At 40.2% G+C, this 18,181-nt stretch overlaps 1 protein-coding gene across 1 annotated transcript in view; it reads left to right on the forward strand.

The window, feature by feature from the left end:
• The first annotated feature begins 332 nt into the window (after window positions 1-332).
• NYAP2 (neuronal tyrosine-phosphorylated phosphoinositide-3-kinase adaptor 2) overlaps window positions 333-18,181 on the forward strand; it is a 233,000-nt gene continuing 215,151 nt past the window's right edge. Inside the window, exon 1 of the mRNA XM_089672579.1 lies at window positions 333-1,408. The gene's annotated coding sequence lies outside the window, so the exon portion shown is untranslated. The remainder of the gene's footprint in view (window positions 1,409-18,181) is intronic.

Here is an 18,181-nt window from a genome sequence, read left to right on the forward strand (position 1 = left end):
GTGCAGAGTGACGAGTGGGGGAGCAGAGTGTGAGGTGGGGGAGCAGAGTGACGAGTGGGGGTGCAGAGTGACGAGTGGGGGAGCAGAGTGTGAGGTGGGGGAGCAGAGTGACGAGTTGGGGTGCAGAGTGACGAGTGGGGGAGCAGAATGATGAGTGGGGGAGCAGAGTGAGGGGTAGGGGTGCAGGGTGAGAGGTAGGGGAGCAGAGTGACGAGTGGGGAAGCAGAGTGACGAGTGGGGGTGCAGAGTGACGAGTGGGGGTGCAGAGTGACGAGTGGTGGTGATGAGTGAGAGGTGGGGGAGCAGAGTGACGAGTGGGGGAGCAGAGTGCTGGGATCCTCCAAGGCTCCCGTCTATGTATATGTGTCGCCCCGGGCTCCCGTCTATGTATACGCTGGGATCAGGTGGCGGGGGTTGTTTTGACGAGGTGCTGGTGCTCCGCCTCTCCCCCGGTAGACGTCAGGCGGATTGTACAATGAGCAGAGCCATGTCCGGGAGAGCGGCTCTGTCCTGCACACCGCCACGTTCAGTACCGCGGACAGCTCTGGGCTCGGCCAGCACCATGGGCTAAGGTCAGTCAGCAGTGCAGTGTTTGTTGGTGCCGCCCGCCTGCTCTTTGTACGGCTCAGCCCGGTCTGCCCCCAATCTCAGACACACAGGAGGAGGAGGAGGAGGCTGGATGCTGTGGCCGGCTCCTTCTCCCCATGCTGCCAATGGGCCTGACCGGCATGAGCTGTCCGAGGTGCTGGAATGCTGAGTGCTGATCTCACCAGGTAAGGTTCTTTCTTTGTTCCCTCCGACCCATCCGCACTACCAGCAATCCATCCCCCGAGCAGAGACAGAGAGTGAGGGGGCCGGGAGGAGGGAGCCCACCATGAGCCTGACTAAGAGAGGATCCCCATCTCCCCAGGAACAAGCCATCCCCATGGAGCACCTCTTCTACCTGTCCCTGCCTCCGCTGAGCCCATTCCAATGAGGAGCCCCACACAGCCCACAGCCATTACATTGGAGGCTGCTGCTGCAATCTTCTCCCCCAGACATCTCCCCTGTGCCGGAGGAGCTCAGGCTAGGGGGGCCCCGGCACACACCCATCATCTATCTGGAATTAAAACCGGGAGCCTGCCATTGGCTTCTATATGGCTCTGGCAACCTGGTGAAGCCAACTTTAAAGGCCAGAGCCTTGACTGAGGACACTACTAAGGACCCCAGCCTCCAAGGATGCAGGACTTCACACTGTGCACTACTTCATGGTGACATGCACTTTACATAAAGAAAGACACTACAAGTCTGTTCTATGGTGCTGAAATCCCCCTTCTGATTGCACTGACATCACCCTGAGGAAGGGCTTCTGCTGATTAATACAAGAAACACTGACTACTACACTGGGCAACTAGGACATTGTCTTCTGGTAGGTATAGGATTTCTCTCTGGTGTTCTAATAGTACACTAACTGTGCCACCAATGACCGCCCTGGTCTGTCTGTCTGTCTATATATCTGTCTATCTATGTATGTATCTGTTATTTATTGTTTGAGCACTCTATCTATCTATCTATCTATCTATCTATCTATCTATCTATCTATCTATCTATCTATAACTTTATCTATGTATCCCTCTCTTTATCTAACACTCCATATATCAATTTCTCTATCTATAACTCTGTCAGTCTATTTATCTTTTACACTATATGGTTGATTTACTAAAACTAGAAAGTGCAAAATCTGGTGCAGTTCTGCACAGAAACTAATCAGCATCCAGATTTTATTGCCAAAGCTTAATTGAACAAGCTGAAGTTAGAAGCCGATTGGCTATCATGAACAGCTGCACCAGATTCTGAGTGCACCTGTTTTAGTAAATCTGCCCCTGTCTGTCTGTCTGTCTATCTATCTATCTATCTATCTATCTATCTATCTATCTATCTATCTATCTATCTCATCTATCTATCCATCTAATCTATCCATCTCTCTATCACTCTATCTATTGCTTTATCCATCCATCTCTCTATCTCGCCATCACTCCATCACTGCCATCTCTTTATCTGTCTCTCTCTGTCTCTCTCTCTCTCTCTCTCTCTCTCTCTCTCTCTCTCTCTTTCTCTCTCTATATCTATCAATCTATCTTACTATGTATCCATCACTCTACTACTTTTCTATCAGGCTATCTATGTATCCATCTTTCTATTACTTTTCTATCACTCTATCTATGTATCCAGCTCTCTATCTACTTTATCTATATACCTCTATCTATCTATCTATCTATCTATCTATCTATCTATCTCTCTATCTGTCTGCATGAAGCATGAAACATGTATATTTTGAAGCTGTTGTATAAACCATCTATGTATAATTTAATATAAGTAAATCCCTCTGTTAATAAAGCATGATTTTCATTTAGATCATAAGCACACATTACTAGCTTGAAGTTTATGGTTAGTTTTGCCTTTCTCTTCCTTTGCATTCCTATGTGCCACCTGCTCTTCATATTTCCTATAAAGCTGTGCTAATAATACCACTTTTCCAAGATTTATGATATTACTCATTGAGCTTTGCTATAAAGATATTTTTCTAACCCCACAATATATTTTGCCAGCTGGTAAGTTGTTTTGCTTTGGGACATTATGAATAATATATGATGGAAACATATGTGTTCATTTTAGTTTAGTAATGATCGGTTTATTTATAAGTTAGGATTTCTTGGGCAAATTATTGGGAAAACAGAAGAGAGAGATGCTGTATACTGTCTTGAATGAGCACATACAGTACATAATGTAGAAATGGACACAGCTAGCATCTGACCAGCACAGGATTTTCTCAAGTTGCATTCAGGTGTATAGTAAAGGCTATGCACTGTGTTGGTAATTAGTAGTGTAAAAGTAGGAACTATTCTTTTGATGTGTAAATCATTGCTAATAAATGAGAACATAAAGAAGATACATGTAGGTTGCTTTGTCTATGACCCAGATAGTATGTATAAGATTTTTCTTGCATAATTGCACTGCTGGTGCAATATTTTGTATTTAATATGATTAACATAATACGTTTGATAAGTCCAGTGTGTCAGTAAATGTATAGCAAATTGAGCCTAAAATTTAGATATATTTTTTGTAAGGCAGAAATGTGGAAACCTACAGAAATCACAGTTCATCTTTTAATTCCTCACATAGATCAAAATGTGATTGCATTAGTCTGGGTGTGTTGTACCATTATGCTTTTTGTAGCATTTTATTCATTAAGCCTGATTTAGGAAGAACTCATTTAACCTCTTTGGCTAGTGTTACTCTGTCTTTACTCCGGGTAGTCATTTTCACATACTACTCCAATCCCAAGTAAAGGAACAAGGCTGGGAACTTCAGGATGGCACTCGGTGGAGGATCAATGAACATTCAATCTTTGATCCTCTGACTTTTGTAAACCCAGAAGTGCTCTCCTCTGAGTACTTCTGGGATCACAGCTGACAGATTCTGACCACCAGTGGTCAGAATTATAAACAAATTGAGTACTGTCTATACTCTGTAAGCACTGCAGGGCATACATCAGGGGTTAGCCCATTTGTAAAACATGAGCCTTTTTGTATATGAGAACCTCAACATCCTATGCATAGGGTACAAATGTGGGTTCACCGGTCATGAATTGTGCTGCACTTGTCCACCTGTCAGATACCTAAGGGCCTAACTCCAAGTGTAATTCTTAGGAACCCTGTATTATCCAGTTCATAAAAATGAGATAATGAATCCCAGATCAGTCATTGCAATTTGGAGAAGAAAATAAGAGGACAGCGAAAATACTCGTAGTGTGTTGCAACACTTTGTCAGCATTTACAGTCAACACTACAAACTGCTGAGAGCAGCCATCACTGAACAAGTGCTAAATTCCATGAATTGTAATAGTTTCCTAAATTTTGTTAATATGAAACATTATTGATCTTGCGAATGAACACTTTAACTCCGGGTGGACTAAATGAGACAACTAAAGCCCAATGAATGTTTTTCTTTTCCTCCTTTTTTATGGAAATTCTATTGTTGTTTGTTATTATTGCTTGTGTTATTTTATTCTTGTCACTGTCATTTTTATTTTATTTCTATTATCAGTTGATTGCTGCCATCTAAAATCTACCTTTTTCTGCTCCTTTTGGTCAAATGTTATGCACAGGCATAACTTACATTTGCTCAGTCTATTCCAGTCTGAGTTCCAGCACCCTCATAAACTTGTGCAGCTTGACACCCCTAATTTAATTCAGCCAACATCACTCATCTACGCATGTCTTCCTGATATTCCACTCATTCTGGTCTCTTTCATTTTTGCTTGCACTGCATAATCAACTCTCTGCTCACCATAGTTCTTTTAGTGGATAGTATCTTTATCTTCACCTTTCCCCAGTCATGCCCACTACATTTCCCCTATTTACATGCAAAACACCAGTTCTCCATCTCTTCCTCTAGCCCCACCACTTTTCCTTTTCAGACATGTATACATGGTTCCACCATGCTTTTGGTTGCTTAACCAGCTTCTGCAATGATCTTGTAAAGTTTTTCTCTTTACATTTGCTCGCTTCTCTTCACTAGCTCTGTCATTTCTCTGCTTCTCAACTCTGATCTCATCTAGTTCTGTTAGCTTTTCTTCACCTCTTCTTTTAACCCACATTGAGATCATACAAAGTGTCAAATATTGTACATAACATCAGCTAAGGTCTCATTCACACAGGCACTGCATAAATCTGCATTTATATGTGTTAAGAGGACAATTCTAAATGCATATAAATGTAGGTAATGATTTTTCAACAGTGCCATTCACAATGCATATTTACCTGAGTATAGGTGTGGTCAGTTTAGTTGCATTTAAAATACATTGAATTCTATACATCCGGGATCGGATTAGGCCACTTTTACATGGAGCAGAATTTGATTTGCTGTCTCCTGATCCCCTGCTGATCAGAGTAGAGCAGGGAGATGACAGGTCAGTGTCTGCTCAGTTTATGCAGAGCAGACACAGAGCGTGCTCTGCTCTATGGGCGGCCGGGTGTAAACAGACCAGGTGTCCGTTTACACCCAAGTGCCCCCCTGATTCACCTAGACAGAGGGCGACAGATCCCCTTCTTTTTTTTTTTAGCGGACCAAATTGGATTGGAGGTAGGCGGGTGCAATTGGACACAAGTCCATTTATACCTACCGGTCTATAAGAATACATGAAGTAAAAAAATAAACAATATATCCTAGTGTCAATCAGTGATAGATCTGTGCTAAACAAATATTATGCAAAAAATATGCAAAATGATTGGGTGCCACATATAAATTATATACTTCACATACATGGAAACCCCTCAACCCAAAAAATGTGTATTCTCAATAAACAATATATGCAATTGTCCAAACAAAATAATATCAGTCCCCATACACCATCCAATCTTCATGTGATAAACGACATCCATTTTCTTCTGCGTGTCATGAGAGAATCACTCTTTTCACCACTTGGAAAAACTTGGAAAAACACAGTTGTGACCACCACCAACACACCCTCTCTGGGTGTCATTTATATGTGGCACCTAATTATTTTACATATTTTTTGCATAATATTTGTTTTGCAAAGTTCTGTTGCTGATTGACACTATGATATATATAGATTTTTTTTTAAGGGATAGTGGAGTTTATTTGAGCGCTTCACTTTTATGTTCTATTTCATGGTTATTTAAAGGCGATGTACAGCCAAGCTCTTTTGTCTGTAGTTCTCTTGTGGATCACAGGAGTGCAGTCGGTCCTGCTCTCCTGTGATCCATTTTCAGCTCAGAGCAGGCTGAAGCCTGCTGTTGGCTGACATGACTCAGCTGGTCCAGGCTGGGGAAATATCCCGACTTTAAAGTCGGGATTTACCCCAGAGTCTGGAGCTGCACTTGGCTCAGCCTCTCAGCATGCCGCTGAGAGCCTGAGCCAGCCACTCCCACCCCCTGCACAGCCCAACTCCAGTGAGCGAGGGAGAGGCAGAGCACACAGCAGTGACTGAAAGTCACCTCTCTATGCTCGCAGAGGCTATGAGAACTCAGTGATCAGTGGTCATGTGATCGCTGACTTCTCACACTTAGAGCCAGCGGGGGACAGATGCAGCATCAGACTGATCCACCTAGGTAAGTATAACTGGGGGCAAAAAAGGCCCATACTTCTTTTTTAAAAGTTCGTTCACACCATGGTGCAAAGACGTCAATTTTTCTGCACACGTTCTGCAAGTACAAAACAAAATCAATTGTTCTCTATGTGCCCTGTTCACACCACAACACTAGTACCACGTGCAGATTTGTTTTTGTACAGGAATCTACAACATGTATAAAACTAATTGAGGCCTTGTTCACATCATATGTGCAGAAAAACTGATGGGAACTGATGCACAGATTTCACTTGCAGAGACATCAGTTTACATCAGTTTTCATGAACGCTTCAATGAGTTTTATACATGTTGTATGTTCCTGTGCAGAGAAAATGTGCATGTGATACTAGTGTTGTGGTGTGAACAAGCACATAGAGAGCAACTGATTTTGTTGTACCCTTGCAGAACGCATGGAGAAAAACTGACGTATCTACACCATGGTGTGAATGGGCCGTCAAGCGCAGATGAAAACTGATGTCTCTGCAAGTGAAATCTGCGTGTCAGTTTCCATCATTTTTTCTGCACATATGCTGTCAACGAGGCCTAAGTGGGGTGACTGCACTTTTCAGGAGCAGCTGCTCAATGTTAATTTATGAGTCTTATTTTAATATATTTCAATTTATTAATGTATACTTCTGTGTCTGTATACTAGCATTACCATTAAGCACAGTTTTTTTTTCATTGACCATCCAGCCAGGTCTGCCTGAAAAATTGACTTGCAGACCTGATCAGATCATCTAGTTCTGCCTGGCAGTACTAGGGTCGTTGGCTCAAATCCCAACCACGGCAACACCTGCCTGGAGTTTGCATGTTCTCCTTGTGCCTGCGTGGGTTTCCTCCGGGTACTCCGGTTTCCTCTCACACTCCAAAGATATGCTGATAGGTTAATTGGATCCTGTCTAAATTGTCCCTAGTATGTGTATGAATGTGAGTTAGGTACCTTAGATTGGACGCTCCTTGAGGGTTAGGTGACTGATGTGAATGTACAATATATATGTAAAGCGCTGCGTAAATTGACAGCGCTATATAAGTATCTTAAATAACGAAATAAATAAATAAGGGACCTTAGAAATTCTAAATGTAGCTAGGCTCATGTAAATGCAGTTGAATATCGCTAAAAGTGGCTATAAACAGGCTGTTCAGATCTACAAAGCGACTATTCACAAATTAATCTGAATACATCCCAAGGTCTTCTATGTATATTTGTAAACTAGATATTCCGAAGCATTTACAAGCTCAATGTTTATATATGTTTACCAAACCAAGAAAAATTTGCATTCTTTGTCTGTTTAGTGTTGGTTTTGTGGAGTTGAATGTAGCTGAACGGATGAAACTGCATGTAAATGTATGTAAGTGCTTCTAAACCTGCTTTAAAGCAGGAGCATTTAAATGCAGGAAAAAATAATCTAGAAGGCATAAAAGTTATATATATTTCCCAGATGATTTCTTCTGCAATTAGAAAAGCTAAACATAGCAGTGCCAGTGCGAATGAGGCCTAAGTGCTCATTTATACCAAGACCCAGTATTCTTGTTTGTGGGCTGGAACCCATTGTGCTTTTGCAGGGAGGGGCAGTGGACTGTGCTGTTTCAGAGCATTACACTGATATATATATATATAATTTTATTTTTTTACATTTTTTTCTTATTATTATTTATTTATTTATTTTTAAACTAACTGCATATAGCTTTTTTTCCTTTGTATTAAATACATTTTTACAGCTTTCCTACTTCCACTTCTATATTTCCCATCTAGGTCCCTGCCTGTAGACCCCTGGAATATGAACGTTATATGTCCCAGAAGTCTTCAGGCAACTCTGAGACCAAACGGTGTGCATGTACAGGATTGCCAGTGCCTGTCCACAAACTGTATTATTTACACATTGGCAATACCATGACAACATGCAAACAATATGATTTCCAAACTAGAGTGCCAAGTGCGCAAGGTGCAGGATCCAAGAAAAAAGGAAAAGACAGTCTTCTGCCCTTACTGCAAATGGCCACCAGGATATAACCAGGGAATGCCAAAGTTTAAATGTGCCCACGAAAACAGTAGCCTACATTTAACAGTATATATCTATTTTTGGTATTTTTCAACATTTTTAATAGTGTCTTTATCCTGTAGCAACATTCATTTTCAGCAGAAAATACCTGGTGATCCTGACAGTTCCCTTCTCTGTTTAAATCATACTTACCTTTCTGAGAATAGAAGTAGATCCATGCTGGTGTTGTCAGTTTGCATCCCCTAGGTTTTAATTCAAGCTTCAGGGCCCCATGCTGAAGCTCCATGGTCATTCTGGCTGACATGCCCCCTGCCCAACCCAGCTTGACTTAATTGACAGGATGCTCTATATCTTATGGCACTGCCTTCCCTCTAACAAAGCAGTCACACCCCCGAGGGATGGAAGAGCAGCTGCAACCACCTGACTGCTGAATAAAAGTAAAAAATAAAGGTAACATCTGCCTTTTTTAGAAGAATACTTTGCTATTTAACAATTTGAATAGACATATCAATGTCATAGTGGGATATCCATTATCTGACATTATGTATACTTTAAGACCTGACTTTCTGCTTTAAGAACTCAAGCTCCCCACAACTTTCTTTTACTTTATGAATCTCTCCTCTTACTGAGCTTTATTCTCCCAATTTTCTCAGCAACTCAGTCCTTACAAGGCTTGAGAGTAAACCTCTCCCACTTCATTTCATCATGTCATGTTTTATGTAAAAATATTAAGCACAGAAGGTAGCCATAATGATGAAATATTTAATGAGGACATTGGGGCTTTTATATATTATAATATAAATTAACTATATTCAAAATGTTTTATAATATAGTAGATACCAGGAACATTTCTTATAAGAACAATCACCTTTATCATACTTTTAAGAGTCAAGATAAAAATAAAATTTGAAGGCACTGAGCAATGGAAAAGCATATGTGTTACTTTAGCAGCCATTCAGACTCCAAATTAAAATAAGTATCTGATTGGTTATAATGTGTCAAACTATTCTGTTCTTCAGACTTTATTTAAGGTCTTAGTTTTAAAAGTGAAGTGCTAATAAACAGATTTTTTATATATATATACAAAATGTATTTGCTGTCAAACAAGACAAAGCAAGATAGGATTTGAAATATGGTAAAGCAACTTTTAAAATTTTGTTTTAATCATGATATCAATTAAATGAATAATATTTTAGTGAGATCTCAATAACAGTTTGCCTTTGATCTTCTGCAACATCATATTGTAGAGATGTGATCAGTTTGCATTGGTAATCTCATATCATATTTAGCAACCTTAATTACTGTCTGTGCAGGTATCTAGGTTAAGTTTAATAATATGTTAAAGTGAAATTCAACCTTTGCCATTTTTTTTATTGGGACCCTGGAGCATTTGTCCATAATCTGCTGGTATGCACAGCATATTAACACATTATGGCAGACTTACATGGTAAGCAATCTCCTGCAGTATTGCTCTTTCTTCCTTTCGGACTCTGAACTTTTGGTCACTTGGTTGGTCAGGCCACAATGACGTCTTTCCCACGCATGCGTGGCTTAGTGTGCATAAAAGCTGTGAGGCAGTGAGAGGTAACAGAAGATACCAATATGGTCTTTTCTGTCATTAACATCTTACCCATTAGCATTTATTTCTTTTTTTTTTGGTTTATTTCCACTTGTTTACACATATGACAAGGACCGCTGTGCGTCTGAAAAGCGACCCATGGTCATTTTTCACAGTCATTTTGAGATCTACTTCTTGACTGCACACATGTCATACATGCATAGTTAAAGTATAACTAAAGGCAAAACGTTTTTCTTTTTAGTTTTGGGTAGAGTGGAGAGGGATTAGAACATCTGTCATTTTTTAATTCAGTCCCCTTAGGGAGATTCACCCTTTTTATTTGTCCTGTTTGCCATTATCATTGAAAGTGAAAGTAAAAGAAACCCCACATTTTGGGTTGTCCCTAGAAAAGTAGGAAATCTTCCAATGGGCACACTAGTTCTGGGGAATTCCCAAGGAATTCCCTTAATTTGTAGAGATTTCCTCTCACTTCCTGTTTGGCTTTGGGACAGGAAGTGAAAGGAAATCTCCGCAGTGGGACACAGGGAAAATAGGCTGACAGGGGTTTTAACCCTCCCTTGTTCTATTCAGCATGAAAACAAGTTTTACATATAGTTCTACTTTAAAGTCTTGCAGTCATGTAGAAATTGTCCAACATGATGATGAATCCCTTTGTCCCATAAAGAGCAGTGCTCAGGTGCCCATTTTATTGCTCTCTAGTTAACTCCACATGAACATACTGAGATAAATATTGTCTGCTTCTATTATAAGGCCTTTTGTAGCCATCATAAGGTACTACTCAAACAGGTGCATCTTTTAAAAAATGTGGAGCGCAGTTCACTTTTATTAAGCCAGTCGTACATGAATCGAAATTTGGCTGGTTCAGCAATAACTGGGCAAATTTCAATCTATGTATGGGCACTTTGGTTGTATATACAGTATTTTCTGGCATATAAGACTACTTTTTATACTTAAAAATATACCCCAAAAATTGGGGGTCGTCTTATACGTGGGGTATAAAATGTGAACCTTGAGTTTGTTTGGGTCAGGCTGGCTGGATGTGTGGTAATACTGTACATACAGTATACCGTGCTGAGCCAAGCTGGCTCAAAACAAATGTCCCTATGACAGATTAATCTGTCAGCCCGTTGGATGTGCGGTATATACAGTATACTGCGCTGAGCCAAGCGGTTTCAAAACGTACTGGTACGTCCCTACTGTAATCAGACCGCTGGATGCGTGTATGTATGGTAGATGCGGCTACATACAGTATACGCTGGGCCAATCACGGCGAGTGATGTATTCTACTAATGAATACAAAGCCTGCTCGGATTGGCTGAGTCAGAGAGGTGGGCTGATGATGTCAAAACCTCAGCCAATCCGAGCAGGCTTTGTATTCATTAGTAGAATACATCGCTCGCTGTGATTGGCCCAGTGTATACTGTATGTAGCCTCAGCTACTGTACATACACACATCCAGTGGGCTGATTACAGTAGGGACGTACCGGTACGTTTTGAAACAGCTTGGCTCAGTATACTGTATATACCACACATCCAGCGTGCTGACAGATTAATCTGTCATAGGGACATTTGTTTTGAGCCAACTTGGCTCAGCGCGGTATACTGTATGTACATTACTGCACATCCAGCGGGCTGTATATATACTGTATACTGTATGTAGCCGAAGCTACCGTATTACCGCACATCCAGCGGTAACCATCTGATTTGGGATTTGATCCATATGATGACTGTCTTACAAATGTATCACAAGATGTCATTCATGAACTTATGATGTCAGAGGATGAACATGAGGATTTTGAAGGATTTTAAGTACCGGTAAGTCATAACCATTTCAATTAAAAAATCTGATGTTTTTAAATGGTGTTGCCTCAGAAGGGGGGTAGTCTTATACTGCGAGTATAGCCCAAAACCTATGTTTTAACTGGAAAATTAGGGGGTCGTCTTATACACCCAGTCGCCTTATACGCCGGAAAATACGGTAAGTCAATCTTTCAATAAACATCTGAACATCCACCCTTTCAGGTTTTCCCCACTAGATCAGCATTGCAGACTACAGCAATCAGTTCTGATTAGTGTATTCTGATGGCGAGAAAGTCTCCCTGCTCTGAGAATACAAAGGCTCAGGGGTGGAGGTTTCCCTCATCCAACTCAAATGTGTGAATGGGGGAATTGAGGGCTGCTTTACAGTGAAAACGTCCTAAAACCTGGTGCAGATAGGGTGTATTCAGCTAATTGACTCAGTGTAGACAAGTACTAAGTGATGTGTCACCTTCATGTCACTTGCTGATATGTAAAAATACAGTAGATGCAGCTTCTGGAGTTGTTACAGTTGAAGACCCTGGTCATGTGTTGCGCTCCTATGGTCATGTCTTCAGCCCTAAAAATAGCTGACTGGCTATACATGTGTATATTTAGACTTAATTAGGTTGCAAAGTACAAAATCAAAATTTTTTATGTTTATATTTGATAAATTGCTGAAACGTAAAATGAAATGCCAGCATTCAGTTAAAAAAACAATGAAGAATTTTTACAATTTGTAATGTAACTGAACTTGGTATTATTATTGTTTAGAAATAATAAAACACGCTCATACACATCCTGTTTATGGTGTCACCAGGGCTTTTTTCAGCGGGAACATGGGAGAATGTAGTTCCGGCACCTCCAGCACTGAGTGAATTATTATTATTATTATTCAAGATTTATATAGCGCCAACATTTTGCACTGCGCTTTACAATATAAGGGAGACAGTACAATTACAATACATTTCAGTACAGAAGGAATATGAGGGCCCTGCTCGTGGAGCTTACAATGTAATGGCAAGGGTTGCTGAGGTGTGCTGGAGGGTCTATTTATGCTAGGATATCTACTGTTGCTGGAGGGGACCTATTTTTGAGTGAGGGGTCTATTGTTGCTGGTGGGGGATGTGTTGTTGCTAAGGGGGGTCTTATGTTTCTGGGGAGTCATTTTTTGTTGGAAAATAACTACTGTTGAGAGAGGGGTCTATTATTGTTGGCTGCTGGCGGGTTTAGAGATCTGTTGCTTCTGGGAGTCTATTGTTGCTGGGGAGTATATTGTTGCTGGGGGATTTATTGTTGTGGGTCTATTGATGCTGGGTGATCAATTGTTGCTGGGGGATTTATTGTTGCCGAGGGGTCTAATGATACTGCAGGATTTTATGGTCACTGGGGGATCAATTGTTGCCAGGAGGTCTATTGTTGTTGAGAGATCTATTGTTGCTGGGGGATTTATTGTTGCCAGGGGAGTATATTGTTGCTGGGGGATCTTTTTTGCTGGGAGGATCTAATGATTTTAGGGGAGTCTATTGTTGCTGGCTGCAGGGGATCTATTTTACTGATTTTCTTCTGATCATTAACAAACTCCATATTACTTAGCACAACAATATGATACTTGGTTCTGTATTCTCTAAAAGCGGCAGTACTGGGAGGTGGGTAGGGGGTGAAACCAAGGGACAGTGCTCGGAAGTGGGTAGGGGACGCAGAGACAGGGGTGACTCAGAAGGGGGGAGTTCCTGCACCTATTCTCTGAGAAAAAAAGGCCTGGATGTCACCATTCCTTCAGCTCTCTCTCCTCCATAGCTTGGCATTGCTGTTAGTGGTGGTGGGCATTGGCACCGTAGTAAGCTATGGTAGGTGTAAACTGAGGCAATAGGCTTTTTTTTTTTATTTAGTTAGAATATTAGCTCATTGGGGTATTAGTAGCACTCTCAAAGACTGAGAAAATGTTATGGAGATCAAAACAATCTTTCCATTAGAAACTATAAAGAAGAATGTGAGCAACCAAGAGTGACAGATAGCCACACACATATTCTCTCACATTGCCAAAGTTTAATATGATGGGGGTGCAGACAGGGATCACTGTGCTTATTGCAATACTAGCAAAACTGTACTCATTCTGGCTGGGCTGTGTTTTGCATTCTGTACAATGAATCTCTGTACAGTATGTTACCTCCAGTCCAATGCTCCATACGGTACTGTATATTATATACTCCATACTGCTCATCTACATTGTGTAGTCATTTAGAAGTTATTCGGGCTACCAGGATTCACAAATCTTACCCTGTATAATAAGTGGACATGCTTTTGCTAGTAAGAAGGTACAACGTTTTTAGGACAAAAATGTAGACTTGAAGCTGGGCTATAAGACTTGTTTTTCTAGAGAAGCAGATCGTGCATGTTCAGAATTTTAAAGATATTATAGGGACATCGTATTCTGCATTGCTTGGTACTTGACTGGTTTTCGTTATCTATTTTATCCAAAGACGCTGTTTTTGCATTATTTTCTTTGCAAGTGCTACAAACTCTATAAATAATATATACAATGTTGCATCATTTCACTGATGCCAATGTTTTAGCTAAAGCAGATCCATGTACGGTAAACTTTATCTCTATAATATTAATATAGAGATCTAGCTATTGTATGTAAAGTAAAAGTAATATTCTTAGGCACCAAACCTATGGGACATATTTATAAGGCAGTATATCTGACATTCAACAAACATTCACTGTAAGTGAATCTTACTGGTACAGGTGTTTTAAATGACAGTGATTGTTGCTCTGCCAGTGAATGTGTGGTGACATCCATATTCACTGCTTTATAAATATTCCTCTAAGTATTCTAGATTTTATTGTTGTGCTCTAAATTAGACCACAAGTGTTCACAGCATTTATGTACACTTTTACCTTGACTGCTAATTAATACATTACCAAAATGTGGCTGAATATTCCATAAAAACACTCATCATAATCTTGTAATAGATAATCTATATTCATATTTGTTCTTTATTTGTATTGTAGAACAAAGAGAATCCTGCCTGTTTAAGAAACCATTTTACAACATCAGTGTAACCAGACCTATTATGGCTATTTGCATACATGCTAGACTTTGGCCTGATTTGATTTGCATATTTTATTTGCCTATGACATCATTATTTGAACACTTAGAGCTGTGGCTGCAATTATATGTATGCTACATGTTAAGATTAAGCATGGTGCTGTGCACTCTCTTTAATGAATAACATCTATGCTTTTTCCTCTAGTGCTGATGTCAGCGCTCTAGCAGAACCTTAGAAACACTCAGAATACAGGAGGACTTTGCAGTACAAAAATGTATTTTTTTATCAAGAGTCAATCCATCATGACTTTTATGAAAAACACAAATAAACAAGGAGTTTATCTTCAGCTTTAGAATGATAGGTGGTTACATGGAAAACTTTATGTTTTATCAATCTTGTTATGTTTTATCATTTAACAATCATTTACCACTTAAAGGATAAGTTCACCTTTGGGAACAGGTTACGTTCCACCCGTTTTTAGGGTGGAACATGTAAGATGTTCCCAGTGCTGCATCTGCTGCTCACTGAACCCCCCCCCCCCCCCCCCCCTTCGTACTACACCGTACTAGCTGTCACTTTTCGGAATCAACGCGGCCGTGAGGGGTTCTGCCCACATAGCCATGTCGTTTTTTCACAGAGTTCTGTGAATGCTTTAAATCCTTTTGACCAAAAATAATAAATGCACATTTTTTGCAGGTAAAAAAAATTATATTTATTATTTTTAATTGCAGGAGCCTGTAAAGCATTGCACCAGTTATCAGCAGGTGCTCACAGAGCAGAAATGTGGAGTGCAACTTTAAGATAGTAATCTGTCTGCCCACAATTTAAATTGAATAGTTATATAGGCAGATAGACAGATAGATAGATAGATAGATAGATAGATAGATAGATAGATAGATAGATAGATAGATAGATAGATAGGTAGGTAGGTAGGTAGATAGATAGATAGATAGATAGATAGATAGATAGATAGATAGATAGATAGATAGATGAAAGATAGATAGATAGATAGATAGATAGATAGATAGATAGATAGATAGATGAATAGATAGATAGATAGATAGATAGATAGATAGATAGATAGATAGATAATGGGATATGTTTTCTACTGGTTCTTATTTGTTTACAGCAGAAATCCAGTATGTAGCATTTTGGCAAACTTGCATTGGTCCTACCTGGTTTGAGGCAAGTATCCATATCTGATATCCAGAGGGCCTCTGGAGATGCTGAAAATTGTTGTATCCCTGTGGCTTCCTGTCTACAAAATGAGGCACAGGGGATTGCTCACTGGTCACTTCCACCAAAAAACCACCACCTCCCCCTCCACCAAAGAATATTTTATTTCAATGGATACAAAGCATTCTCTGACTGGACAAGGTGGAGAGGATGGACAGATGACATCATGATCTCCAGGGTGCAGTCTGCAGAGGAGAAGGCACTGTAGCAGCCCCTGAAAGACCACAGCTATCAATGTATGTAGCATGGACTACTACAAGGATTTTCAGCATTCCTTGCAACCCTCTGAATATCAGATATTGATACATACATCAAGCCAAGCTGGATCAATGCAAGGTTTCAAAAAAACACAATTCTGGAGGCCACTTTAAAGTGTTTGTAAGTGTTTTAAAGTCATGCGTTCTATGCATGATGGTAAAAAACCTTCAGTGTGCAGCTCCCTTGTCAGCTGCCTCCCTAATACTCACCTGAGCCCAATCCAGTGATATACATGAGAGCAGCAGCTCTCCCGGGTCTCTCCCTTCTCATTGGCCATTGGCTCTCACTGCTTTAAATCACACCGAGTGAGGAGGAAGTGGGAGGACACACAGAGGTGGCTTGGGAAGAGCATGCATGAGTGACCCCAGAGCAAGCAGCTTGCTCTGGGGGCGCTCTGCAAGGGGGAGGAACCAGGAGCGCCAGAAGGGGACCCCATAAGAGGAGGATCAGGGCTGCTCTATGCAAAACCATTACACAGAGCAGGTAAGTATGACAAGTTAGTAATTAAAAAAAAACTTTTAGTATTACTTTAAGTTTCATATTCACTAGTAAACGTTAAATTGTGCTAGCTTCTGATTTTTATCACTTGAAAACATCAGTTGGTGTTTCTTACTGCTGTAAAAATGTAGCTATATTTAGATAGTTTACGTGTCCTCCCTGTTGTGCCCAGGCAATAAAAGCCGTTCTTCTAGAGATCTGTTGCTTCTATTACTTAATGATGGTCACACTTCAGAATTGGAAAGTTGTTCTGTATAGTGGAAAATTACATGATTTTTTTCTCACATGGTTTTTGGTTTTGAAGGTGAATTGTGATGTTTCGTGAAGTAGTCTTGATATTGCTGAAGTTCTAGGTAAAACATCCTACATCTGACAGCTTAAATGCCATACAAAACATGTCAAGATCCCAGGAGTGTGATCCTGATTTCCTTCCTCTTCTGCCATTCTGCTAACAGAAGTAAGGACTCACTCGGGGACCAAAGTGTTGACCTTTCCAAGACACATTTTTGCTCAGTTTATAAGTCCCATGAGTGTGCTTTGTTGAAATATTGTGGTGACTCTATGACCTGCACCTGTGCACAACAGCTAATTGGCACCAATGATCTCATCTGGAAATGGTTTAACCTAGTTGTACTGTTAGCTAGACTCTTTTCTTTAAATTTGTCAAAAGACGTGTATGAAGCTATATCATAGATGTGTAAGTACTGTAGTATATATTACAGCCCATTGACTGTTGCTGGCAAACCAGGAGTCAATCACAAAAATGACATGGTTTTTCATTTTACGTGTCACCCTGGAATAATACACACATCACTGAAAGATTCTAAAGAAAGCTGTGATTATTTTCATTGCTCAAGAGGTTAAATTATGTTTGTCCAGGTTTTTGTATTCAGGTCATGGCTGTGAAGATCATGCTGTCGTTTTGTCCTTGTCACAAGACAATGACACCTTCCAAACAGCAGTAAAGAGTCACATGGTTGTCTAGAAAATGACAGTGACTTTTATGTTGTCAACACCATAGCATATCTGTGACAGTAGGTTTACCAAGGAATAACCTGAGCAGCCTCATTTTGTACTGAGCTGTATGCCAGGAAATATGCATTTTAACACCTAACTAAAATTGTGCTTAGATTAATTGGCTGGAAAATTGTAAATCCCAGGAAAGCTTATACTTGAACTCAGGGACAGAACTAGAAACCACAAGGCTCCATAGCAAATTTTTTAAAGTGCCTCCAATAGAAAAAAAACATTATACAACACCCTAAGTACCATGGCAGGTGAAAAATGACTGAAACAGACAGTGGCAATATTGAGGTAGGTAGAGATCTGTGAAGAGGAAGGCAGGGACTTATTCAGCCACAGGGCTGGAGAAAATAGATGAGTGCACATTGTTGAAAAGTACACTTATCCTTTAAAGTGACCCTCCCACTAACTTTTGCACATCCTTTGAACAGCCCCTGAACATGTAAGAGAGACCTGGGTTATTTCCTGTGGTAAACCCTACATAGTTACATACAATTATAGTTGGTAAGGTTAATTAAGACACCAGTCCATCCAGTTCAACCTGTGTATGTTTGTGCACATGTGTGTGTTTAAATCTATATATTATTTCCCATAGCCTCCTATA

This window comes from Staurois parvus, unplaced genomic scaffold (assembly GCF_062004578.1).
Source record: "Staurois parvus isolate SC_StPar_1 unplaced genomic scaffold, SC_StPar_1.0 ptg000131l, whole genome shotgun sequence".
Lineage (NCBI taxonomy): Eukaryota > Metazoa > Chordata > Amphibia > Anura > Ranidae > Staurois > Staurois parvus.